Here is a 27,832-nt window from a genome sequence, read left to right as displayed (position 1 = left end):
CCCTAACCTTAACAAACCAACGATAACGTAGCATGCACAACACGAACACTAGTGGTCAATAAGGGCTTAACAAACAACAGTTACCAAATGTAAAATCCTGCCTCTGAACATCAGCAGCTGGACATTGGCAGATGTTGATGCACCAGTTGCCAAAGATAAATAAATAGTGGCAACTGGCCATCAGGGAAAACTTCGGTTATAAGTAGAAGTCCAACTGCAAGACAATTAGGGACCATATAGAACCTGGGAGCCAACAAGGGAATGATGAGCATCTTCGGCCGCTGCCGAAGATACAAAATTAGCGGCAACGGGCCTAGGGGGAAACTGCAGCAGTAAGGGAAGTGCGACTGCAAAACAGATTATGCTCAAATAATGCTGGAATATAACTCTTTAGAGAAAACGGGATTAATGCATGAAGCTGAAATAAATTACAATCAAATACAATAAACTGAAAGGAGTGCTAATAGGCACCACGTCGGCTGGAACGCTTCTGCTGGAACTTCGGGGGCTGGCGCGTTGGCAGCTGCACCCTTGGGAGCTGGAACGCAGTAGGATGGGCATTATCAGTTGGGACCGCTTCAACTGGAACATCAGGAACAACTTCAGCAGTAGCATGGGAGCTGGTCCAACAACCGCTGGAACGCCAGCAGCTGGACCATGTTCCACCTGAACAGCAGCAAGCTGGGACAGCAACAGCTGTACCAACAGCAGCTAGAACACCGACTGCCGGGAATGTCAGCAGCCGGAACACCAACAGCTGCAGCAGCTGGACACCAAAATTAAGCAACAACGTAGGAAGAGAGTGGCGGCTCGGACACTAGGGCAGACTGCTGGATCAGCTGCAACAGACCCAACCGAGCATCGGCCGCTAGAACACAGTGACACGTCGCAGGAAGAACATCGGCCGGACATCAACCCCTGAACGAAGGCAGCTAAGACGTCGGTGGCTGTGAAAACCTTCCGGGCTACACCGGGCAGACAAAACGTCTGGATAAACCAGCAGCCGGGAGGCTGCAGATTCTTTCGGGCTACACCGGGCAGACAAAACGACTGGAAACGTTCACTGGTACTGGTAAACGAAACTGGTACTGTCTAGCTGTCAGTACTTAATGACAGTCAAGAAAACAAGTATAAAGGTAAAACGGTAAGTAAAATGACATGCACTTAGGCAATGCATAACTAGCAATAAATTGCTGAAGGAACTAATCATAATACGAGTCCAAGATAAACTTAAAGGGAGAGGCATGAGGCCCGAAGACAGCGTCTAGGACATCCTAGCTGATTTAACTTAAAGGTGAAGCATAAGTTAAACAAACATAATTGTAAACCAGTAAAGTAAAAACATGCAGCACAAGAACCCCTTGTTTCTTGTGCCCTCAGCTTATCTTCATTTGACATTTACAACTCTTTGGCGATGTTTGCGTTACTCACGGTGTGGTCGCGTGATCCTCGTCTTCAACACTAATCTTTCGTCGACCTACTACGGAAGCACAGCCACAGTTCAAAATCCACTGGTATATGCGCTGTTCCACGCTCGGATTCGCTGTACCAATCAACCATGATGCTTATCTCTCCACTCCTCATCTAAAAAAAAGATGAGGTATGTATTGTTTCCCCTTTGAACTAAGATTTTAAATAAAAATCTTAACTTACTTACAATGCCCTCTTCGCATTTATTATTTTACCATTCCTTAGCCTATCTAATACACAACTTACTAAAATATTTTCACACTGGACAAATACCAAACTTTAACCAATTTCTTTACTCATTTGTATATTTTATTGTCTTTTACAGTCAATGATCTAACACTAGATTCACGTCTGCTTTACATTTATATCTATTACCAATTTAACTTCATTTCGGTAACGTTTCCCATATATTACAAACTTATTTTATTCCCTAGAATGCCAAACTAATCAATTTTATTTCTATATACAAGAAGGTACACTGGGTTTGTTAGAATACATAGCATGGTATTTACACTTAAGGCCATTAGTACGCGCAGCGTTTCGGCCAAGTCCTTAATCTAAGATAATTTTAAGTAGGTAAATTATAGCGGAATTAATAAAATGATTGATACATTGCAACAAAGAAAAAACTAAACATGAGATTAGAGAGATTAGTAGGTACAGGTATATTAAACCACATTGGTATATTAAAGCTCCGATTGCATTGACAGTGTTACAACAATGGAAGTGGGGCTTCTATGGGGTACTGGTACTATTAAGGGGTAAAGGTAGTTAGAAGACAAGAGTATCAAATATGGGAGAGCTAAAAGGCCCGGCCCCCAAAATAAACTATCCACAGTAGTAATAACTTGCTACAAGACCATATATGTTAGTCTAAGGGTTGATCACTGCGCTCCCACCTTGGAAGAAGAGATACTCTGTAATTCATGTACTTATTTATTAACCCCTTAACAACCCCCCATATACACTCACACCAATAGCAATAATAATAATAACTTTACCACACTATCTTACGTTAAAAGCCTTGGTCCACATAGACAGGATACAAGATTTACACTAATAACAAGCTAGGGTAAAGTACTACTGGATAAGCACTGAAGCTGGATGCAGCTTAGGGTAGTGAGACCATGTGGTACCCTAATACAAAACACAACACTTAGGGTAAACAAAACACTGGCAAATACTAACCCCAGGTCTCACCAATAGTTACTACCAGAGTAGGTACACTTACTAATGCCCCGTACTTAGCGTAAGGATACAGGAACTTCAGGTAAGGGAAATAAGTAAGAGGAGAAGGGAGAAGAGTAGGGATACAGCCACAGAGTAGGTCTTATCCGCACGACACCAGCCAGAGAAGAGCGAGCTAGCCACCAGCTGCCTCCCTCATGTCGTGGTGCCGGGAGGAGCCTAATTGATCGTGCAGCTAAGCACATTAAAGATCTTCCCCTATGCAACGTATTGTTACTTTATGAATGATTAGAAAGTATTAGTAAGCAAAGTTGGTGCCTATGTTATTATTTAATAATCAACCCCCAGCTCAGTCTTTAAATGCTCTTTGAGAAACAATAATAGTCTTACATCTGGCAGGGAAGATACAAACAATTGCTATTCGAGATGCCCAACTGTACTACCAGGAAGTTTAATAGCTCAATTTTGACCTCTGGTTTCCACTGGAGAACCCAGGGTCGTAACACTCCTCCCCCCTTCAGAGAAAAAAAAATGTGACTACTAGAATAGTAGTCATATTTTTTTGTAAGAGTATACAGAGAACAAAAAGAAAAACATATGACAAAAACAAAAAATCAATCAAAAGCAATTTCTCTGCAAAAAAAAAAATACAAAGGAGTTCTCTGAAAGAAAAAAAAAAAAACATACACAACAAAAATAAAAGAACAGGGAAGTAAATAAATTGGACACAGAATATTTAATGTCACAGGAGAACCTAAAAAAAATTAACTAAAGCATGACGGTTGGTAAATGGCTTTCTGTGGCTCAGATGAATGTTATTCAGGCAACCGGGACAGAGCGTCGGCTATCACGTTGAGTCTGCCCGGTAGGTGGGTAATGGAAAGATTGAAGTCCTGTAGGTACAACGCCCACCTGAGGATGCGTTTATTCTTACCCTTCATCTGAGTCAGGAAAACTAGTGGGTTATGGTCCGTGTACACTTCCACTATATTACCTGTGAGGTAAACTTCGAACTTTTTACATGTTAACACTAGCGCCAACGCCTCTTTTTCTACCACTGAATAATTGCGTTGCGCCTTGTCGAATTTCACAGAGTAATAATATACTGGGTGTTCCACCTGATCATCCCCAGTTTGCAAGAACACTGCACCAGCACCCGAGTCAGACGCGTCAACATGAATTTTAAACGGTCGGTCGAACCTTGGACTAGCAAGCACTGGGGCAGAAGCTAAGATCAATTTCAAATTTTTAAATGCCTCTGAGCAGTCTGATGACCACTTAAATTTAACGGCTTTCCGCAAGAAGTCTGTGAGAGGAGTGGCAACACTGGAAAAGTTCTGACAAAAATGTCGATAGTACACACACATACCGATAAATCTTTGAACGTCCTTTTTAGACTTTAGTACTGGATACTCCAGAATGGCACTGATTTTATCTTGCCGAGGTAACACTTTTCCTTGGCCCACTTCATAACCGAGGTACGTCACTGTGCCTTGGCCAAAATGACACTTTTTAGCATTTAAGGTAAGATTTGCCCTTTTCAAGATGGCAAACAACTGGCGTAACCTAGCTATGTGGTCAGCCCAATTACTGTCAAACAACACGATATCATCTAAATACGCCCGACAATTTGGCACCTTAGCGAGTAGAGAGTTCATGAGTCTCTGGAACGTGGCAGGGGCATTACGCAAGCCGAACGGTAACACTTGATACTCAAAAACACCCTCGGGTGTCACGAACGCGGTGAGCTGTTTAGCACGTTCAGTGAGTGGGATTTGATAATACCCCCTCGAGAGGTCGAATTTTGAAACGTACTTGGCATTTCCCAACTCGTCAATGCAGTCCTCGAGGAGGGGCAGCGGATAGGCATCCACAATGGTCACCTTGCTGAGCTGCCGATAGTCGGTGCATAATCGCCAGGAGCCGTCTGGTTTGGGGACCAAAAGGCAGGGCGAGCACCAAGAGCCTTGGCTCGGCCGGATGAGGCCGTGCTGGAGCAAGAAGTCGACCTCCTTCCGTACGATGGCCTTCTTTTCTGGACTCATCCGATAGGGTTGAAGGCGAATGGGAGTGTAGTCCGTCAACTCGACATCATGGCAAATGGCATCAGTCTGGGTCGGGACCTCCCCGAACAGACTGGAGAATTCATCAACCAACGACTGCACCTCTTCACGTTGGGCCATCTGCAAATGGGACAGTCCCTCCACAGCATTCACAGAACTAGAATTATTGAAAATGAGATTAGTTGGGTCCCCAGAACAATCATTCCCTCTCTCACTGGGAATGGAAACATTGGTTAGTGCAATGGGCCTGGGGCCCTGGAACTTCTTCAGTCGATTTACATGTATGAGCATTACCTGGTTACGTTTGTCAGAGTGCCTCACTTTGTACGTGAGGTCCCCAGTCTTTTCTGTCACAATGTAGGGGCCTTCGTACTTGTGGGACATAGTGTTCCCTAGTCGAGGCTTTAATACCAGGACAGGGTCGCCAGGCTGAAATACCCGTAACTTAGATTTAGCATCGTTACGTTCTTTCATCTTTTCTTGGGCCTTGCCAAGATACTTAAATGCAGCCGCCTTGCAGTCCTTGAGTCTCTGGTGATGTTGCGCAAAGAAAGCCGAACCTTCGGTTAACGTTACGTTCCCTAACAGATTCTCCTGTAACATTTGCCAACCCGTTCTCACACAAGACAGCACATATATGACTTAATGCTTAAAGTCAATATGTTGAATATGAATTAGTAAATATGTGATATATTCCCAGTTACTTTTTTTACCAAGGCCCAAACTCTTCCTCACGTACCAATTTACGTGTCACAGTACCCGTCCGTCAACATAGATAGCAGAATATTCGTGATTGGTTCAATTATAAGGAAAATTGTAGTTTTCAGGTCCCACATGGGTTGTGAAATTTACCTACTGTTGTCCATGCTCTTATAATATTACAGATCAGCTATATCCTATTGAAGGCTCGTAGTTTTGTTTTGAGAAATATTAGTTGTTCTTAGTAAATTATAATAAGCACTATAAATTATTACATAGAATAACAGTGCTTCACCAATCAATATTATATACCATAGTTTGGCTTTAAAAATCTTTAAAGAATGTTTTGTAGGAACGCTAACAGAAAACGATGTTACATTTGAATGTCTATGGGGTAAACTACTGCAAACAGGACGGTATTGTGTCTACTATACCAACTATAGCTAGGATGGGTATATTGTCACCGACCGCCTGTTAGGTGGGAAAGGGGTCCAATACCACCCACAGGATGGGTATGAGGGTCACATCCACCCACAGGAAGGGTATGGGGTCCAATACCACCCACAGGATGAGTATGGCGTCCACTACAACCCACAGGATGGGTATGGGGCTCCAACCACCCATAGAATGGGTATGGGGCTCCAACCACAAATAAAATGGGTATAGGGTCCAATAACACCCACTGGATGTTTAAGGCGTCCATTGCCGCGCGTCGAGCTCGAAAACCGCAGCATTCATCTCAGAACCATGCCTATTTCACACAGATTCCTTAATAAACGTAAGAGTTTTATATGTCACAAGAAAGATAGAAATATAAGCTTCATTCTAAATACCTTACCATGGGCATATTTAAATTTAAAGCGAAGATACGTGTACTTTTATAATAGCCGAGCTTTAACCCCGGACAGATTGATCGACCGAGCAACTCTCTCTCAGAACAATGTTTATTTCACGTGAATTCGTTAATAAACATATATGTTTTATATGTCTCAAGAAAGGCAGACATATAAGCTTCACTTTAAACACTTTACCATAGACATATTTAAAGTTCTAATGAAGATACATGTATTTTAAAAATTACGGAGCTCCCACCCCGTACAGACTGAACGACAGAGCAACTCTCTCTCAGATCAATGTTTATTTCACGTAAATTCGTTAATAAACACAAATGTTTTATATGTCTTAAGCAAGATAGAAATAAGAGCTTCATTTTCAATACATTACAATAGACATATTTATAGCTCAAGTGAAGATACATATGTTTTTATAGTAGCGCTCAGTAGCTTGTCGGGCATGGAGTGCAGACGCCTACGCACTTGCCGATATATTGTATAATTATCAAAGATACGCTAATAAAGCCTAAAATCTTATATGCCTCCAGAAAGACCGAGATATGAACATTATTATGATTTCACCAAATGAAATATATCATGTTCGAGAACAAAGATATATCAATTTTAAATTAAGTTTCGACTCTTGCTCGGGCGAGAGAGAGGGAGCGACTCTCGCCCCATCTATTGGAGATTCTGTCCACTAAAGACCCAAAGCTACTCAAACCCTCCTAGCATTATTTAAGTAATGAAGTAATATGGTATATTTACTATAATGTGGGTGCTGAATGCAGAACATGAGAAAACATATATTTACTCCAAACTAATATAATTTCATTATGAAATAAGTAAATAAGTAGCATCAAAGGAAGTCGACGGTCCAAGCGTCAATGTTGTGGAACGACTTATCCAAGATATATCGTTGTTTGGAAAGTGTTTGTTGGCATATCCAGTTGTCGCACTTCTCTGCACAAATTATCACAAATTTAAATTATAATGTTAACAAGTAGAATACGTATTTTTAATAAAATCTAACATAGCTAGCCAGAAAACATTTAACATTTATTAAAAAAATATATGTTTGGAAGTTAAATCGACTTCATAGGACAATAGTGTTGTTATATATACTCGTTATTCGTTGACATACGTTCGCTACTTAAACTACCATGTACTGTACTTATGTGAAATCTCCCATGTCTCTTCGCTCATCTCACCGAACCCTACAGGCTCTGTGATATATTGCTTAATTAATTGAGATTCACAAATAAAGCTTATAATTGTGTATGTTATCAAAAAGGCAGAGCTTATTTTAGTTCATTTATTATGCACCCCATACCCATCCTATGGGCGATAGTGGAGTGTTACAGAGGCGCATAATGGGCTCAGGGACTGAGCCCCACAATTCATATAGCCAAGGAAGTTATAATCTTGATAAGCTAGTTACAAAAGTCAATGCACATTGTCACATCAACAATGGGCTCGAGACCGACCACAAGTACAGTTTATAATTTAAGCAACTGACATATATGGAGGGCTAGTGTCACAATTGATTTGTTTATCCTACACATAACCCCCTCTCCCCCATCCAATGGGCAGCGGTGGATAGGTTACAATCAAGTCGTTTTTTGCGTTTTATTCAGAGATTAGATCTTATTGGGTGAGGAAAGATATTCATATTTTAAAGAAGGCTTCTTGGCTGATGCTCTCCATTGATGGAAAATATACAACCTTTTGAAAATCAATGTTAGTTTGATCTAATATTGTAATTAACGCAGTTACCTGATGTTATTCTTCACCTATATCTTTTTCTGGTTAATCCCTATTTACATTATGCAGTTCAGGCTTCGTCGCCAGACTATAGTTTTTAGTTTAGTTAATTTATCACATAATGGGTTCAGGGACTGAACACACAATTTATTTATCTAAGCAAGTTACAATCTTGAGGAGCTAGCCACAAAATTCATAACACATCGTCACAACAACATGGGTTCGAGATCGACCACAAGTACAGTTTCTAAATTAAGAAAATGCCATAAGTGGAGAGCTAGTGTCACAATTGATATGTTTGTCCTGCACATTTCCACAGTGGTTTGCTTGGGTTCTTTTAATTATCTTAGATATCATTGAAGAGAACCTCCTAGGTACTATACTGTATATATGCTGGTAAGAAGAAGAATTATCCTGAGAAATCGTGTAAATTATGTTGTACGAGTGCTTCCAGTTAAGTAACATAGTTCATTTGTGTGCGCGTGCTTGAAGAGGAAATGTTATCCCCCCCCACCCCCCATTGTAAATATTTGTGGGTTTCAGACCATACGGCCACGGCTTACCCTCGCCGCGGTCGAGGGTAAGAACACCGGATGTATACCCTGTATTAGAAGTAAACATTAGCAATAACAATTATGGAAAGTTCCTTCACCTATACATAGACAAGAGACTGAACTTCAGCACCCACATACAACACATAAGGGGATGCTCTGAGAGAGAGAGAGAGAGAGAGAGAGAGAGAGAGAGAGAGAGAGAGAGAGAGAGAGAGAGAGAGAGAGAGAGAGAGAGAGAGAGAGAGAGAGAGAGAGAGAGGGAGAGGGAGAGGGAGAGAGAGAGAGAGAGAGAGAGAGAGAGAGAGAGAGAGAGAGAGAGAGAGAGAGAGAGAGAGAGAGAGTAAAATTATCCACTGAGGTCTGATTAAGTCCTTTTGGGGACCTTAATCATTAGGACGTCCAATGATTAACGCAAAGTGAAGCGTATTCAGATGGTATATTGACAACATTCAGCATATCTCATAATGACCTAGTAGTACTTGGTGCACAAATACCTTTTCCATAGGAATCGCAAAACATAATTAAACACAACTGTACCGTACAGTGTTATATATTTATTTCAGTTTGAACAATTTTTAACATTAACATTCCAACATTCATTTTAGCAAGTTCTCTCATAATGACGTGTGGGCTAGCAATGTCAAAGGCTGACTTAAGATCTAGGAAAGTGGTATATGACCTATCAGTATGCAGGGTGAGGAATGTGGTAATACAGTGATGTACACTCTTTCCATGCATAAAGCCATATATCTGGGGAGACAACATATTATTAATTTTGTAAAGGAGTCGGTTGAGAACCATCTTCTCAAGACACTTATAGAGACAACTAGTGAGGGAGACTGGGCATAAAGCACTCGGCTGGTGAGGTTTAGGAATGGGAATAATAACACTGTTGGTCCATGACTTAGGAAGCTCCCCAGTTACATAGCTCATATTATACAATTGAAGAAAGGTATTCCTTGGAACTAGCAGAAGCATAAGCAGTATGCCGTAAGTAACTCCATCCTCCCCGGGTGATGTAGCTTTGCCTTTATGTAGAGCAGAATCTAGTTTGTATTCAGTAAAAAGCATGTCACAGTCATCCTCTTGATGAAGCATGAAGTCAAGGAACCTTGCCCTATCAGTATATCTATCATTTAATTCATTCTGTGAGGGTAGAGGAAGACTGTCAAAGCTGGAAGTCGTGGCCCAAGCATCAACAAGATCATTTGCTCTGTGCAGAGGATTAGGGTACGAGATCTCTGCAGCATTTTTCCCTTTGATCTTGTTGATATCCTTCCATGCCCGACTTAGTGGCGTGTGAGAATTGAGACCACGGACAAAAGTTTCCCAGTCTGTCTGCCTCAGCTCCACCATACGTTCCCTGGCCTTAGCCAGAGCCGCTTGAAAGAGCCGAAGCATTTCAGCAGTGCGGGTCCTTCTACAAGCTAGTCCAATTATTCTGGCAGTGCGTTTTAGTGCATGCAATTTAGAATCATTATAATAAACATAAGTGCTATGACCAGTGTAATTTGGGTTACGTGGCCTGGACGATGAATCAAGTGATTCTATAAACTGCTCGATAGTACCTGTGAGCTCATTGTTAAAATCTTCAACTGATGAAGGCTCAGATGAACTGCACCAATCTGACACATGAGCAACAAGATTGTCTCGTTGATCGATGGGCACAGCCAGCCTCTTCCGCTTGAACACTCCACCAGGGAGGATAGAGCTGCCAATGCTTACAGTGGCTAATATGGCCAGATGATCAGACGCCGTATCTGGCACTATTGACGAGGCACACACGGTGTGGGAGACGTTGACACCGAGACATAGACCAAGAATACCTCCGTAGATATGCGTTGGTTCAAGGTCACCCACAATCTGTGCATCATCGTGACTACCTAATAGTGACACCAGTTGGTTGCCGTTACGATTACTGAACTGCGAATTACCAATATTCCTATGGCTAGCGTTATAATCACCTTTAATGATGGTAGGCTCAGTCTGAATACAGATAGGAAGGTCAGCATAATTAAAGTTACAAGGAGTTGATTATTTAGTATAGTTGTTTTTCTCTTTAACTGGATGATAGAGGGGGAGTCTTTAACGTGATTGGGAATACATACATACACACATGCATACATACATACATACATACATACATACATACATACATACATACATACATACATACATACATACATACACACATGCATACATACATACATACATACATGCGTACATACATACGTACATACATACATACATACATACATACATACATACATACATACATACATACATACATACATACATACATGCATGCGTGCATACATACATCCATCCATCCATCCATACGTACGTACATACATACATACATACATACATACATACATACATACATACATACATACATACATACATACATGCATACATACATGCGTGCGTACATACATACATATATACATACATACATACATGCGTACATACATGCGTACATACATGCGTACATACATGTGTACATACATGCGTACATCCATACATACATCCATACATACATGCATGCGTACATACATACATACATACATACATACATACATACATACATACATACATACATACATGCATACATACATACGTACGTACATACATACATACATACATACATGCGTACATACATGCGTACATACATACATGCATGCGTACATCCATACATACATGCATGCGTACATCCATACATACATGCATGCGTACATCCATACATACATACATACATGCGTATATAAATACATGCGTATATACATGCGTATATAAATACATACATACATGCGTATATACATGCATATATAAATACATACATACATGCATGCATGCGTACATACATCCATCCATCTATACATACATGCATGCATACATACATACATACATACATACATACATACATACATACATACATGCATGCATGCGTACATACATACATCCATCCATCTATCCATACATACATACATACATACATACATGCATACATACATACATACATACATACATACATACATACATACATACATACATACATACATGCATGCATGCATACATACATGCATGCATGCATACATACATACATGCATGCATGCATGCGTACATACATACATCTATCCATTCATACATGCATACATACATGCATACATGCATACATGCATACATACATACATACATACATACATACATACATACATACATACATACATGCATACATGCATACATGCATACATACATACATACATACATACATACATACATACATACACATCCAGTCAGCATATAGCTATTTCGGGACAAAATCCAATACAGTTTATATTGGTGAGACGCCACTGTGATGAGGAGTTTAAATATCACAGGAACTGTAGGTTAATGTGTGACATAAGTGAGGTTAGATGAGGCATCTACAAGCATCAGCTGGAGGCTGATGGAGTGTTGTGGAGGCTGGTGGTACTATGTCCAGATGTTGGAGGGTGGATTTGACTCTCCCACCCTCCCTCCCCCCTCCCCCCCCACATTGACCGCAGTACGTCTAAGGTTACTTTCCACTCTCGCTTACCAAGGGTATAACCCCCGCCCCCCCCCCAACACACACACATGCATCAGATTCTTAACTTACAATATTTATTATTTACCAATTTATGTTACTACACTGACTCTCAATTTCACAATATTGTATAAACTTTGATGAATCGCTCGTCTATGGGTCATCCAATAATGTTAGCAGACTTCTAGATGTTACCACTGCTAGGTTTAGGCTCGGCAACAAGTACCTCTGGAAGTTTGTAACATCTGATGATCTAGATTTGACTAAATGTAAACTCTGTCAGCAGAACTATTCGCATACTTTGAGTCATTATATAATGGAATGTGAAAAATAGCGGAATTTAAAGATAACAACATCAATAGTGTCCATGAAATGTGTAAGTACTTCATTCATAATGATGTGCTGCCCGAAATCTTAGCGAAGTATCCAAAATTTGCTTACTGTAGGTAATGCATACACATGACTGTAAAGCTGCCGCCCAGTTGGGTGGGTGTGGAGCACATGACTGTAAAGCTGCCGCCCAGTTGGGTGGGTGTCGAGCACATGACTGTAAAGCTGCCGCCCAGTTGGGTGGGTGTGGAGCACATGACTGTAAAGCTGCCGCCCAGTTGGGTGGGTGTGGAACACATGACTGTAAAGCTGCCGCCCAGTTGGGTGGGTGTGGAGCACATGACTGTAAATTTTAAGCTGCCACCCAGTTGGGTGGGTGTGGAGCACATGACTGTAAAGCTGCCGCCCAGTTGGGTGGGTGTGGAGCACATAACTGTAAAGCTGCCACCCAGTTGGGTGGGTGTGGAGCACATGACTGTAAAACTGCCGCCCAGTTGGGTGGGTGTGGAGTACATGACTGTAAAGCTGCCGCCCAGTTGGGTGGGTGTGGAGCACATGACTGTAAAGCTGCCACCCAGTTGGGTGGGTGTGGAGCACATGACTGTAAAGCTGCCGCCCAGTTGGGTGGGTGTGGAGCACATGACTGTAAAGCTGCCACCCAGTTGGGTGGGTGTGCAGCAAGACTAGTAACTGTGCGACTCCTCATAGATGTAAAGTGCCTTGTATAGTGACTGTTGTGAGCCTCTTGTTGTATCACTTGTGACACAAAAGATTACTGATGTGTGTATTTGTGGTGGTGATTAAATATGTATGTATATGTATACGTATGAATATGTACATGTATGCATAAGTATGTGTACATTAATAATTTTGTAACTAGAGTCAAAAGATTGTTATTTGCTTAGCTAAACGAACTAGAGGGTTCAGTTCCTGAACCGATTATGTGCCTCTGTAATCCTTTACACCACCGCCCACGGGATGTGTATTATGGGGTGCATAATAAAGAAAGAAAATGAATGGACCGAACCCCACAAATCATTTAGCTAAGCAAGTTACAATCTTGATGAGCTAGTTACAAAATTCACTATAAGTCGTCACATAAATGGGTTCGAGATGGACCACAATTAGTGCATTACATAATTTATCAGTATTGTGCAGCCTGTGATCCCCGCCTGGCTGGATACTGATACCTAGGTAATTTTTATGTGTCCGGACACCGGCGATAAGGTGATATTATTTATTTAACTTAAGATATACATATTTTTAAATGTTGTCACATTAACGGCTACATCTTCCTTTCTTCTGACATATAGATTTTTAAGATTAATTAAAATATATGGAAACTAATTATACAATTTATTGGCTGGTGTGCAGGGCTTCACACTCTCAGAGCTAGCCATCAAGTAACTATCAAAACGCATATATCTTCGTTTTCACTTCAGTTATATTTATGACAAAGGATTTTAGATGTAGCCTATATTTCTACCTTTCAGATGACATAAATACTTTCGTTAATTACAATATCTAGATCAAACTAACATTGATTTTCAAAAGGTTGTATATTTTCCATCAATGGAGAGCATCAGCCAAGAAGCCTTCTTTAAAATATGAATATCTTTCCTCACCCAATAAGATCTAATCTCTGAATAAAACGCAAAAAACGACTTGATTGTAACCTATCCACCGCTGCCCATTGGATGGGGGAGAGGGGGTTATGTGTAGGATAAACAAATCAATTGTGACACTAGCCCTCCATATATGTCAGTTGCTTAAATTATAAACTGTACTTGTGGTCGGTCTCGAGCCCATTGTTGATGTGACAATGTGCATTGACTTTTGTAACTAGCTTATCAAGATTATAACTTCCTTGGCTATATGAATTGTGGGGCTCAATCCCTGAGCCCATTATGCGCCTCTGTAACACTCCACTATCGCCCATAGGATGGGTATGGGGTGCATAATAAATGAACTAAAATAAGCTCTGCCTTTTTTATAACATATACAATTATAAGCTTTATTTGTGAATCTCAATTAATTAAGCAATATATCACAGAGCCTGTAGGGTTCGGTGAGATGAGCGAAGAGACATGGGAGATTTCACATAAGTACAGTACATGGTAGTTTAAGTAGCGAACGCATGTCAACGAATAACGAGTATATATAACAACACTATTGTCCTATGAAGTCGATTTAACTTCCAAACATATATTTTTTTAATAAATGTTAAATGTTTTCTGGCTAGCTATGTTAGATTTTATTAAAAATACGTATTCTACTTGTTAACATTATAATTTAAATTTGTGCAGAGAAGTGCGACAACTGGATATGCCAACAAACACTTTCCAAACAACGATATATCTTGGATAAGTCGTTCCACAACATTGACGCTTGGACCGTCGACTTCCTTTGATGCTACTTATTTCATAATGAAATTATATTAGTTTGGAGTAAATATATGTTTTCTCATGTTCCGCATTCAGCACCCACATTATAGTAAATATACCATATTACTTCATTACTTAAATAATGCTAGGAGGGTTTGAGTAGCTTTGGGTCTTTAGTGGACAGAATCTCCAATAGATGGGGCGAGAGTCGCTCCCTCTCTCTCGCCCGAGCAAGAGTCGAAACTTAATTTAAAATTGATATATCTTTGTTCTCGAACATGATATATTTCATTTGGTAAAATCATAATAATGTTCATATCTCGGTCTTTCTGGAGGCATATAAGATTTTAGGCTTTATTAGCGTATCTTTGATAATTATACAATATATCGGCAAGTGCGTAGGCGTCTGCACTCCATGCCCGACAAGCTACTGAGCGCTACTATAAAAACATATGTATCTTCACTTGAGCTATAAATATGTCTATTGTAATGTATTGAAAATGAAGCTCTTATTTCTATCTTGCTTAAGACATATAAAACATTTGTGTTTATTAACGAATTTACGTGAAATAAACATTGATCTGAGAGAGAGTTGCTCTGTCGTTCAGTCTGTACGGGGTGGGAGCTCCGTAATTTTTAAAATACATGTATCTTCATTAGAACTTTAAATATGTCTATGGTAAAGTGTTTAAAGTGAAGCTTATATGTCTGCCTTTCTTGAGACATATAAAACATATATGTTTATTAACGAATTCACGTGAAATAAACATTGTTCTGAGAGAGAGTTGCTCGGTCGATCAATCTGTCCGGGGTTAAAGCTCGGCTATTATAAAAGTACACGTATCTTCGCTTTAAATTTAAATATGCCCATGGTAAGGTATTTAGAATGAAGCTTATATTTCTATCTTTCTTGTGACATATAAAACTCTTACGTTTATTAAGGAATCTGTGTGAAATAGGCATGGTTCTGAGATGAATGCTGCGGTTTTCGAGCTCGACGCGCGGCAATGGACGCCTTAAACATCCAGTGGGTGTTATTGGACCCTATACCCATTTTATTTGTGGTTGGAGCCCCATACCCATTCTATGGGTGGTTGGAGCCCCATACCCATCCTGTGGGTTGTAGTGGACGCCATACTCATCCTGTGGGTGGTATTGGACCCCATACCCTTCCTGTGGGTGGATGTGATCCCCATACTCATCCTGTGGGTGGATGTGACCCTCATACCCATCCTGTGGGTGGTATTGGACCCCTTTCCCACCTAACAGGCGGTAGGTGACAATATACCCATCCTAGCTATAGTTGGTATAGTAGACACAATACCGTCCTGTTTGCAGTAGTTTACCCCATAGACATTCAAATGTAACATCGTTTTCTGTTAGCGTTCCTACAAAACATTCTTTAAAGATTTTTAAAGCCAAACTATGGTATATAATATTGATTGGTGAAGCACTTATTCTATGTAATAATTTATAGTGCTTATTATAATTTACTAAGAACAACTAATATTTCTCAAAACAAAACTACGAGCCTTCAATAGGATATAGCTGATCTGTAATATTATAAGAGCATGGACAACAGTAGGTAAATTTCACAACCCATGTGGGACCTGAAAACTACAATTTTCCTTATAATTGAACCAATCACGAATATTCTGCTATCTATGTTGACGGACGGGTACTGTGACACGTAAATTGGTACGTGAGGAAGAGTTTGGGCCTTGGTAAAAAAAGTAACTGGGAATATATCACATATTTACTAATTCATATTCAACATATTGACTTTAAGCATTAAGTCATATATGTGCTGTCTTGTGTGAGAACGGGTTGCATTTGCAAGGGTCCACGAACTTTATGGCCAAAGACTAACTCAAAAGGAGAACAGCCCAGTGAACTTTGTAATCCCTCTCTAGCCGCAAACAAAACATACGGTAAATTCTCATCCCAGAAGGTGTGGGAACTCTCGCACGATGTCTTCAACATCTGCTTCAGAGTTAGATGGAAACGTTCAATTACCCCCTGACTCTGTGGATGGTATGGGCTGGAAACCTTATGAGTTATTCCATGTTCCTTACAAAATTGCTCGAAAACATCAGACTTAAAATTTGTACCATTGTCAGTTTGCACGACCCGAGGCAGTCCAAAAGTGGAAAAAAATTGCAACATACGAGCAACAACAGTTTTTGCTCGGATGTTCCTTACAGCAAAAGCCTCTGGGTAACGAGTAGTGATACACATCATCGTGATTAGGTAAATATTACCAGACTTAGTTCTAGGTAATGGTCCAACACAGTCCATTACCACATGAGAAAATGGTTCCTCTGGCACAACAATAGGCCTTAGAGGAGCTTTAGGTGGAGTCTGGTTTGGTTTCCCAACCAGTTGACAAACAATACACGCATTACAAAATTTTGCCACATCGCTTTTCAGCTTGGGCCAGAAAAAATACTTTAAAATTTTGTGATACGTAATATTAATACCTTGATGTCCCCCCATAGGATCATCATGAGCAGCTGCCAAAACTCTTTCTCTATAGCAGGTCGGCAACATAACCTGGTGGACTACCTCCCACTCATTTGACAAGGGAGCACTCTGTGGTCTCCATTTTCTCATCAAAATCCGATCATTGTAGTAGTACCCAGTTGCTGCGTCTACAATTTCCTCCATAGAGACGGCTGTTTCATGACAATCTGCAAGAGTGGGGTCAGCTTTCTGTAACTCACTCAAGGAGGCATCTAGGCCTTGGTCAGATGCCATTGGCCGAGGCTCAACAGTGTTCTCCTCCACCTCCCCACTACTCTCTGTAGATGGCGGTGGCAGGCTCTCCACAATGTCCTCGGCCACGTCATCGAGTCGGGCCATGAATGTGTCCGCGAGGTCCACTTGGTTTTCACCACTCGGAAAGCTCCTCGTGACCTCGGGATTTACCACCTTGGCAAGCACAGGGCTGCCCTTACATTTAAGTCCCATAGACCTGGTCACCGCGCACGCAGGGTACACAACATTATCCTCTGCGGCGGGTGGATCCAGGCAAACCTTAGGGGTAGGCAACATAATAGGCAGTCTGGAGTCCCCTACCTTATCCCCTGCTAAATCATTACCAACTATTACATCAACATTAGGGAAAGGTAGGTATGAAGTGACTCCGACTGTACAAACACCCTTGTGGAAATCAGATTCCAGGGTAACCTTATGGAGGGGTACTGCTCGAGTATCACTAGTGACACCCTCGACCAGTACCACCTCTCCAGTGTCGAGAGAGTTGGCACCTTGCAACGCACTCTCTAAAATTAAAGTCTGGATGGCACCGGTGTCTCGGAAGATCACCACGTCCTTCCAGGAAGAGCCCTCAGACAAAAGTAGTCTCCCTTTCGATAAGAATGGGGTAAGCAAGTCCAACCACTGTGGGTTGGAGGTCTTACTTCCTAACCCTTCTGAAAACCTCAAGCCCTGTGTCACAACTAGAGCATTGGGTCTTTTTTCAGGGTGCAGTTGCCAACAACGGCTAATAGTGTGGTTTGGACGATTACAGTGACCACAAAAACGTCGGGGAGAAGAGACATTACTAACCGAATTACCCTTCGGTTCACCTTTAGGTGCCGTTGGGCTAGACACTTTGACAGGGTTAGTTATGTCTGAAACAGAAGGTGCATTAGGTAAAGGGTTAGAATGAGCTGGTCTGGACTGGCTGTGGGTATAAGGTTTGCTACTCTGTGGGGTATAATTATTTTTATTGGGCCTTTTGCCCGCCAATTGGTAGTTTTCTGCCAACTTGGCCAAATCCCCTATTTTAGAATTTAACTATATCCTTCCTTTAATGTACTGTGATACGTTCTCTGGCATAACATCTATAAAATGCTCCATTAAAATTAAGTTCCTGAGAGCCTCATATGTTTCGGCTTTCGCCGAGCGAATCCATCTATCAAACAATCGAATTTGATCATTCACAAATTCAGTGAGCGGTTGGTTGTGAGTAGGCCTAAGGTTACGATAAACTTGGCGGTGAGCTTCAGGAGTAATTTCATATGCCCGCAAAATACATTCCCTGACTTTATCATATTCGAAACACTCGTCGTCAGGCATGTTTATAAAAATATCTTGTGCTTTACCCCTAAGTCTTCCCTGTAGGATTTTCACCCACTCTTCCTTTGGCCAGTTCATGGACGTGGCCACTCTCTGAAAATGGTTGAAAAACCTTTCAGGGTCAGACTCGGAAAATTCAGGCAAATTATGCTTTTTCTCATAATGCCTGGGGTTTGAATCCCCGGCAGGTGGAGTTCCAGTGGCATTCGCTCTAATTTTAGCCTCCTCGGTTTTGAGTCTTTGCTCCTCTAATTTTATTTTTGCTAACTCTAAAGCTAATTCACTTTCCCTATGAGTTGCACTTTCTGCTTGGCTAGGCTGGCATAAAGGTGTATCACTTGCCAATAGTTGTTCATCAATACAATGTTGTAATATTTCATTCACCAAAGTCCACTTTTTATCTGCGACATTTAATTCTAGGCCAAATTCCTGGCCTAACAATACTAAATTAGACTTTTTAAGTTTCTTTATCTCTACCACTGAAGGCTCCCTTGCCAGTTCCTGCATTTCAAAAGACATCACTAATAATTTTAGCTCCCAGCCAAAGAAAAAATTAAAAATAAAAATTGGAAAAAAAAACAAAAATTTGCACGGCCCCTAACACAAGGCCACACTAACCTTAATCGTGAAGGGATCCAGCTGGGTGTCCAGTCAGTGCAAGAATGTCCTTTGCTAGATGAGCTGGACCCTAGGCTAGCACACAACCGTTCTGCGGAAATAAAAAATTTTAATTTTGGCACTCAAGAATCTAATTTTTTACACTTATAATGTTCCTCCCGGACTGGCCAACCACTTGTTACAACAATGGAAGTGGGGCTTCTATGGGGTACTGGTACTATTAAGGGGTAAAGGTAGTTAGAAGACAAGAGTATCAAATATGGGAGAGCTAAAAGGCCCGGCCCCCAAAATAAACTGTCCACAGTAGTAATAGCTTGCTACAAGACCATATATGTTAGTCTAAGGGTTGATCACTGCGCTCCCACCTTGGAAGAAGAGATACTCTGTAATTCATGTACTTATTTATTAACCCCTTAACAACCCCCCATATACACTCACACCAATAACAATAATAATAATAACTTTACCACACTATCTTACGTTAAAAGCCTTGGTCCACATAGACAGGATACAAGGTTTACACTAATAACAAGCTAGGGTAAAGTACTACTGGATAAGCACTGAAGCTGGATGCAGCTTAGGGTAGTGAGACCATGTGGTACCCTAATACAAAACACAACACTTAGGGTAAACAAAACACTGGCAAATACTAACCCCAGGTCTCACCAATAGTTACTACCAGAGTAGGTACACTTACTAATGCCCCGTACTTAGCGTAAGGATACAGGAACTTCAGGTAAGGGAAATAAGTAAGAGGAGAAGGGAGAAGAGTAGGGATACAGCCACAGAGTAGGTCTTATCTGCACGACACCAGCCAGAGAAGAGCGAGCTAGCCACCAGCTGCCTCCCTCATGTCGTGGTGCCGGGAGGAGCCTAATTGATCGTGCAGCTAAGCACATTAAAGATCTTCCCCTATGCAACGTATTGTTACTTTATGAATGATTAGAAAGTATTAGTAAGCAAAGTTGGTGCCTATGTTATTATTTAATAATCAACCCCCAGCTCAGTCTTTAAATGCTCTTTGAGAAACAATAATAGTCTTACGTCTGGCAGGGAAGATACAAACAATTGCTATTCGAGATGCCCAACTGTACTACCAGGAAGTTTAATAGCTCAATTTTGACCTCTGGTTTCCACTGGAGAACCCAGGGTCGTAACAGACAGCTTGATTGGTAATTTATACTAAGATTAATAGGCACCATACAGCAAATTGAAAGCACATAAGAAGACAGCAGTGATCACAATGGTAAAGTTTTTTTGCATTGGGTACCACTAGATACACTGCAATTTTAAAGCAACAATGTAGAAAACTATGAAGATGCAATTAGGTACTTTTTAGTTTAAATATTAGGTACCTGATTAGGTTTACGATATTAGGAGATAGAAATTAGGAGATTACAGTAAGAAAAATATTAGGAAATTAGGTACTTCTAGTTTAAATATTTACTTACGATTCCCTACAACTATCTATTCCTTTATGATTCAACAATTCCCCCCACAATATTTCTCTACATCAACTATATATTTCCCCTTCCTTGACCAGACCACATATTTAGTCCTCTGTAAGGACACGCCTACTAGGCGAGTCCCTCCTACTTCTCTATTATATATACTACACTTTAATATCAATCCACATTAATAACCATTCAAAACCAACTGGATATTTATTTATTATTTATTTATTTATGCATATACAAGAATGTACATAAGGAATGTGAGGATACAAATATGGTAATTACAGTCTTGTAAAGCCACTAGCACGCGCAGCGTTTCGGGCAGGTCCTTAATCTAAGAAAATTTTAAGGAGGTAAATACTTGCAAAATTATAGACAAAAAATGATAACAGATTACATGAAATGAAAAAAAGATGAGAGAAAATTGTAGGTACAGTATATTAAAGCACATAGGTAGCTAAGATTGATTGCAATGACAGCTTGAATGGTAGTTGACAAAAAAATTGGTAGGCATAATACAGCAGAAACAATATAAGATTGGTTGCAATGACAGCTTGAATGGTAGTTGACAAAAATTGGTAGTCACAATACAGCATATGGCTAGCACATAAAAGAAGACAGCAATGAACACAATGATAAGGTTGTTTGAAATTACATAAAAATTAGGAGATTGGGTAACACTAGGTACAGAGCAAATTTAAAGCTCAGTGTAGGAAACTAAGAAGATGAAGTTAGGTACTTTTTGGTTTTGCTTTTAAATAAGGCAAAAGTTTTACAGTTTATCAATTCACTAGGGAGTGAGTTCCATAAACTAGGTCCCTTAATTTGCATAGAGTGTTTACACAGATTAAGTTTGACCCTGGGGATATCAAAGAGATATTTATTTCTGGTGTGGTGATAATGGGTCCTATTACATCTGTCCAGGGAGAGTTTCAGAGCATGGTTTGCATTTAAGAACAGGGTTTTGTAAATGTAGTTGACACAAGAGAATGTGTGGAGGGAGTTAATATTTAGCAAGTTTAGGGATTTAAACAAGGGAGCTGAGTGTTGTCTGAAAGCTGAGTTAGTTATTATTCTGATAGCAGATTTTTGCTGTGTGATGATGGGCTTAAGGTGGTTTGCAGTGGTAGACCCTCATGCACAGATACCATAATTAAGATAGGGGTAAATTAGTGCATAATATAGTGAGAGGAGAGCAGAGTTAGGAACATAATATCTGATTTTGGAGAGTATACCAACTGTCTTAGAGACTTTCTTAGTTATGTGTTGAATGTGGGTGCTGAAGTTGAGTCTCTTCTCTAGGAATAGGCCAAGAAACTTGCCATCATCTTTATTACTGATGTTAATGTTGTCTATCTGTAGCTGAATTGCATTTGATGATTTGCTTCCAAATAAGATGTAGTAAGTCTTTTCGATGTTTAATGTTAGTTTGTTCGTTGACATCCATAAGTGGACTTTTTTTAATTCATTATTCACAACATTATTTAGTGTATGTGGGTTGAGGTTTGAATAGATAAGAGTAGTATCGTCAGCAAACAGTATAGGTTTGAGAATATTAGAGACATTAGGCAGATCGTTTATATATATAAGAAATAGAAGAGGTCCTAAGATGCTGCCCTGTGGCACTCCAACGGTAATTGGTAGAGTGGACGAAGTTGTATCATTGATGGTTACATATTGGTGTCTGTCACTAAGATAGGATCGGATGTAGTCAAGGGCAAGGCCTCGGATTCCATAATGCTGGAGTTTAAGTAAGAGGTAGTTGTGATTAACAGTATCAAAGGCTTTTCTTAGGTCAATGAAGAGTCCAATCGGAAACTCATTTTTGTCAAGGGCTGAGTAGATAACGTCAAGGAGACTAATGATTGCATCGTTGGTGCTCTTTTGGGACCGGAAGCCAAACTGGCAGGGGCTGAGTATGTCGAATTTTACGAGGTAGGAATAGAGCTGTTTGTAAATAATTTTTTCAAATATTTTTGATAGAATGGGTAGATTTGATATTGGTCTATAATTGTTTATGTCCGCCGGATTGCCTCCTTTATGGACTGGCGTTACTCTTGCTTTTTTGAGGATATCAGGGAAGGTGTGACACTCGATAGATTTGTTGAACAGTAGTGCTATGGGTGGGGCAAGGGCATGGGAGGCTCTCTTGTACACAATGGACGGAATTTCACTGGTGTTCCCTGCCTTGGTTTTTAGAGAGTGTATGATGGACACAACATCTGCCGGGCTGATTGGTGAAAGGAGAAGAGAGTTTGGATAGCTGCCTGAGAGATATGTGTTAATATGTGTCTGAGTCTGTGGGATTTTACTGGCAAGATTAGCACCAACCGATGAAAAGAAACTATTAAATTCATTTGCCATTTCTAAATCAGTTGACGGTATATCCCCATCCTTGTAGAGTTTTATTTGGTTATGTGAGTGTTGCTTAGTTCCTAGGATACTAGAGATAGTTTTCCAAGTGTTTTTCATGTTGCCTTTTGCTTCATTGAATCTATTCACATAATATGCAAGTTTTGCCTTTCTTATGATACTGGTAAGCATTGATGAGTACCTTTTAGCTACTTCCTTTGAAACTAGGCCAATCCTAACTTTCTTCTCATATTCATGTTTCTTGTTGATTGAGTTGAGAATGCCACTTGTGAGCCATGGATTGTTTAATCTTTTGTCAGTTACTTGCTTTGTAAGAAGGGGACAATGAAGGTTGTAGAGGCTTAGAGTTTTGGAGAGGAAGAGGTTTGCTAATGAATTTATATCATGGGTATTATTGAATTCAGAATCCCAGTTAATATTGTGAAGTGCCTCTGTAAGATTGTCTAAAGCTGATTCACTGTGTAGCCTAAATGAAAGTTTCTTGCTTTTTGGTGGTGTTATGTCCATGTTCGCTATGAGAAAGGTAGGATAGTGGTCAGTTGTTCTGTCGTAGATTATACCAGATACAAGGGGAGCTGTTATGTTTGTCCATATGTGGTCCAAGGTAGTGGCTGATGTTTGAGTGACTCGGGTAGGTTTGGTGATAGTGGGGATTAGCATACAGGAGTTCATGCTGTTAAGGAAATAGTCAACTTGAGAGCAATTTTGTTGACCCAGGTCAATATTAAAGTCTCCTCCCAGAATGATGTGGTTTTTGTTGAGATTGTTGTTTATAATAAGATTCCTTAGGTTGTCTGAGAAAGAAGCTATGTTAGTATTAGGAAATCTATAGATGGCTCCAATAGTCAAAGAGGATTTAAGGGATTTAATTGTAAACTATGCAAAAGTATATTCACAGTGGTCATCTCTGTCACTAATAACACTGTTGCAGATAAATGTATCTCGGTAATATATAGCTGTGCCACCACCTTTTTTATTAGGCCTACAGTTATGAATGGCTTTATAACCAGCTAAGTTGTAGAGTTGGGTATAGTCTTTATTTAGCCAAGTTTCTGTTAAAATAATGAACGATAGGTTAGTACCTAGTGCTGTGAGTAGTGCATTTAAATCGTCAAAATGTTTACCAAGTGATCTAACATTTTGGTTATAAACTGATAGACAGGTGCTATTTTGGAGTTTGTTTTTAGCCTGGTGTGCTGTGAAATACTTGCAATAATGATGATCAATGTGCTGGTTGGTATAGATATGAGACAGAAGATTTTGATCAGGATCAATATCAGTGTGCATAGAGATGCAGAGGGATCACGATACAAGATACACGATAAAGCAAAACACAAGAATAAGAGCAGATACAATAAAATAGTAACAATTTAGAAGTAAAATAAAGATCCAATAGATAGCCAGGGAGGACACACAAGTTACATAAAATAAAACACAAAAAATCAGTAGAGACTGACAATATAAATGTAAAATAAAAAATAATAAGAAAAATAATAATCATAAAAAAAAATGATCTTGAAGATAATTAGCTTAGTAATGGTTAATTAACAGGGTAATAAAATACCTAATAATATCTAATAACCTCTCTATTAGGTTATTAGATATCTAATAACCATCAAATTAGATGCTCGACGATTCTGCACTATAAACATTTACAACCAAATTTAATTCTTTCGTACCTTGTATGGAAGAGAAACTTGATCCTTCAACAGCTGGAGGTTGTGTCCCTAGAGTAACTACACAGGATGGTATCAACGTCATCCACGTCTAGGGTACTCAAGCGTGTCACCTGCGAAACTATATTGTATTCAGGATTCTGAACATTCATATACGATAAACATTCCTTATCACCATTACTAGCTCAAATACACGCCCATGCACTGTTCCAAAAACGAGACAGCTTGGAAGGGAGGGGGGGGGGTGGCCCCATGGGCCAGTTTTGAAATGGGACATGCACTGAGTTATGAAACAAAGCGCCACTCCACCTTCCCATAGCTGTGGGGTGTTGGGAGCTGCGAGTGTGTGAGCTGTTCGTCATGTGTATTTCACCATCTATAGATGAATACCGCGTAGCATTCATATATACACACCGAAGCTTCCACACGTTATATTCAGTTCCAGCCATTTAGTTTATTATATAATAAAGTGTTCCTTCTAGTAAGGCTGGGTCTCATGACGTCTAATGCTCAAAGTACACCACATGATTAATTCAGGAATGATAAGATATTTAGTACTAGTTGGGATTTCAGTTTTATGGACTACGTAACTAAATTCTTGGAGGAAGATGTGTTGAAATGAACATATCACACTCACCTGCAGGTCACAGCCTCTTCCATTACTCTGCAGTGTGGCGTTGGTTGGCCTCCACCCATGCTGCTATCACAAATACATACTTCACCATTGCTCTGTTTCGCCCAGCCCGCACCTCTCCACACGCTGATCTGCATGAAATATAATGCATAATATGCATCCATTTAACCTTAACATTTCTTATTAAGGGCTACAACCATCTATTTATGAATACTCTAGTCCAAACTCCTTACACAATTTTTTCTTCCCTGCGAAATCATTTGCTCTAATATAATTGTATAATTCAACCTCTAACAATTTGTATATTACTTTCTGATGTCTACCAACGTCTAACTCCGTTTAGATGAGGGAAAACTATAATACATGTCAGAGCTGCAAGACATGTTTTGCCGAGTGCTAATTTTCTTTTCAATACCATCAAAGCGCAGCCATGACAATACCCTTCCCCACACTCAAAACACCATGTCGGGTATACCTACAATCCGAAGCTAAACACGAGATTTACAATTCTTCGGGTTTCGTGATCGCGCATAATCATCCTCCCTCCCCCCAATCAGCGTCTCTGTTACAGTTCTGGATAGACAACATTAACTGCCCAATAATTACCTACCAGTAGTAATTGGGGTACCTATATCACCACAGATTGCCTAATAATGTTCCAGGGAAAGGACACTGTTCCTAGTACACAATTCTCCATTAACACTACAAAATCAAGTCCACACCATATACTTCCTGCTACCCAATGATAACCAACAGCTCGTGGACCAACAGCTGAAGCTCAACCTTTAGTTACAAAAGTGACTGACGTTTTTTTCACTTTTGCCTACACTACTGGTGGAGCGCACGCTATCCCGCTCACTACACAATTACACCAATATCAACAACAACCACCACCTACACACTCCCACGTGTACCGTCGCCAGCCACCTACAGTAAATAAGACAAATACTGTCACGAGGGTCACATCTGGAGTTGAAATTAATCAGCCATTGGTCGCAAGTCAACAGGAACCTTAACATCCCCTACACGTATAAATGATATTGTTGAGCTTTATTTTTGATGAGCTCTTTGGCCACCGAAGGAGGTCGCGCTTATTTCATGCTGTATATATATAACATTATAAACCAATTCACTTAATAATGGCAGTAACATTTGAATAATAAGTAAAATGTTTAATGTTATCACCTATGTACGTCAAACGACTCTGGTAAATATATGTCTACGTCCTTCGAGGACAGGAAGGCTACGTACTGTCAACGGGGGACAACAGCACTTTCATCCAATTTTAAAGACTACACTCGACCCCGAGCGAGAGCGGCCAAAGCCTATCGACCGACTTATTCACTACTCTTAATCAGCAAAGTTACCGGAAGCAACAGCACCATCCTCCTTCCAGACTAGATTTTTAGACTATTTGAACAACTTTTTACACCACTTTACATTAATTACCGTAACTCATAGGTTTTCATATTTAAAACAAAACTGATGGGGGTCCTGATATGGCTGTAGTAATGACTGGTCAAACTTCCATTGCCCAAAGTAGGCTCCAAAAATAAGGCGTTATTAGTGTATCCTAATACAATATTACTGCCTCTAACTTTATTTCCCTTGTGCCGGATAGGCCCATCATACCTTGGTAACTCAAGTAGCACATCTCGCATAACTGGAACATCTGCCACCAGCTTCTGCTCGGCAGGGTATGACTGGAATCATCGGTCCACCAGTGGTCCCATGACCACGTTCATATCTCAGGGAGATTGCTACCTCACCAGTCGACCTTCACACCATTACGACCTCATCGACTTTCAAGACTGCTGGGGAAAAAAATACAATACAATGTTACAAATCAATACAGTACGGAAACATTTATATATTTTAGTACTGATTATGGGTCAGGACTAAAAATCTCGCTGTATATATCCCCCCCCCCAACAGGGGGTATATACGACAGCTAGAAAATAATAGATATTTTTGCCCCTATGTGCGTTTTGACGGTGTACAGATTGACAGTGTAACCTAGGGGTCTGTCAGCCCCAGCGACCCCAAAGGGTAACGGGGTACCAGCTCAGAGTAACAAAACGCCCTAACACTAACCTGTACACCTCTACTCAGCTAATTCTAGGGGCAAAATAACGTTCCGT

General features: G+C 40.3%; 1 long non-coding RNA gene across 2 annotated transcripts; it reads right to left on the bottom strand.

Annotated features, from left to right (window-relative positions):
- On the bottom strand, positions 1 to 27,832 carry LOC123763433 (uncharacterized). 2 transcript variants are annotated; one of them, XR_006773444.2, is made up of 5 exons: positions 27,786 to 27,832; positions 27,324 to 27,505; positions 25,695 to 25,822; positions 25,061 to 25,178; positions 1 to 1,584 (listed from the first exon to the last, which is right to left on the bottom strand). It is a non-coding gene; the product is annotated as an uncharacterized lncRNA (long non-coding RNA). The 2 variants fall into 2 exon arrangements; XR_006773445.2 differs by having other exon boundaries at positions 25,061 to 25,170.

Source organism: Procambarus clarkii, chromosome 49 (genome assembly GCF_040958095.1).
Source record: "Procambarus clarkii isolate CNS0578487 chromosome 49, FALCON_Pclarkii_2.0, whole genome shotgun sequence".
In the NCBI taxonomy this organism is placed as follows: domain Eukaryota; kingdom Metazoa; phylum Arthropoda; class Malacostraca; order Decapoda; family Cambaridae; genus Procambarus; species Procambarus clarkii.
Note: the sequence above shows the minus strand (reverse complement) of the source record. Positions and strands in the feature narration are given on the sequence as shown.